The sequence below is a fragment of the Apodemus sylvaticus genome, chromosome 4 (assembly GCF_947179515.1).
Source record: "Apodemus sylvaticus chromosome 4, mApoSyl1.1, whole genome shotgun sequence".
Taxonomy (NCBI): Eukaryota; Metazoa; Chordata; class Mammalia; order Rodentia; family Muridae; genus Apodemus; species Apodemus sylvaticus.
Genome location: NC_067475.1, coordinates 104,792,253 through 104,793,462, shown reverse-complemented (window position 1 = coordinate 104,793,462; position 1,210 = coordinate 104,792,253). Strand labels below are relative to the sequence as shown.

Genomic DNA, 1,210 nt, shown 5'->3' with positions numbered 1-1,210 from the left:
ACTGCATCTAGTGACACTATGCACAGCCTCTGGACATCCACGTGGTCCCCAGTAGATGCCTCAGCAAAGGACATTCCCATGTTCTCTGGTGGTAATATGAGCCACGAATATCTGTGCTAACCCCTGCCACATGCTTAGTCATGGACTCAGAGATGTCCCTCAGTGGCAGCTCGAGCTGGGATCTCAAGATGGCATCCGGTGGCGGAGCTGGCCACTCAGAACGAGCTGCTCCTTTCCACCATCTAGTCTCCAGTTCCATCTTTCTTCAGAATGCTCAAACTGTTCCACTTCTCTTTCTCTCTCATCTTCCCAGCACATACTGGCTTCTTGCTACAGTTTCTGCTACATGCTGGTCACGTGGCCGGCATGGCCCCTACATGGCCTCCTCCCTCTGTGCTGTGTGGTAATCGGGTTTCTATGGCCTGCCGGCGCCTGCACTGAAGGGCAAATCTATGGGTGGCATGGTGGTCCACAGGTGTCTGCTTGTCTTCCTCCTCCCATGCTACACTGATTAAATTGATTTGATTTAATTGTAATGAATCCTAAGCATAAGATAGCTTTGGCCTCTAAACTAAGTATTAAGCTAGGATGAAGCAGGGATTGCCACGTGCCCTGCCTCTGACTGATGTAAGAGCAACACCAACAACAAGGTGTATCTTTGTCCACTGCCAGGGAGTTTCTTGTTTGTTTGTTTTGTTTTGTTTCAACTTGATAAAAGCTGTGGTTATACAAAACGTCCGTATAATGAAAATGAGAAAAATTATGTCATCAACTGACCTGTAAGCATTTTCTTAACTTATGCTTGTGTGGGAATGGTAAGCCGGCCCTGGGCCCTGAATTGTAGAAAAAAAGCAGCCTGGCAAAGCCCCACAGAGCAAAAGAGTTTCTACCTCCAGCTTCCTGCCTGGGCTGTTCTCAGTGACAGAGTGATTCCTGAGACTTGTAAGATGAAACAAACTCTTTCTCCCTGAGTTGATTTGTGTCTGTGGCTTTATCACAATCAACAGAAACCTAAGATTCTTTCTAAGAAGGTATGGTTAGTGTGGTGGTGGTGGTGGTGGAGGTGGTGGTGGTGGTGGTGGTGGTGGTAGAGGTGATGGTGGTGGTGGTGGTGGTGGTGGTGGTGGTGGTGGTGGTGGTGGTAGAGGTGATGGTGGTGGTGGTGTGGCTTTTGTCAGTTTGCTTGTTTGTTTTTAACTTTGTGGTTTTA

The 1,210-nt window shown here is 48.0% G+C and overlaps 1 non-coding gene across 1 annotated transcript; it reads right to left on the bottom strand.

Annotated features, from left to right (window-relative positions):
- Nucleotides 1-533: 533 nt before the first annotated feature.
- On the bottom strand, nucleotides 534-677 carry LOC127683891 (small nucleolar RNA SNORA48). Its single transcript, XR_007977675.1, has one exon. It is a non-coding gene; the product is annotated as a small nucleolar RNA SNORA48 (small nucleolar RNA).
- Between the last annotated feature and the right edge of the window lie 533 nt (nucleotides 678-1,210).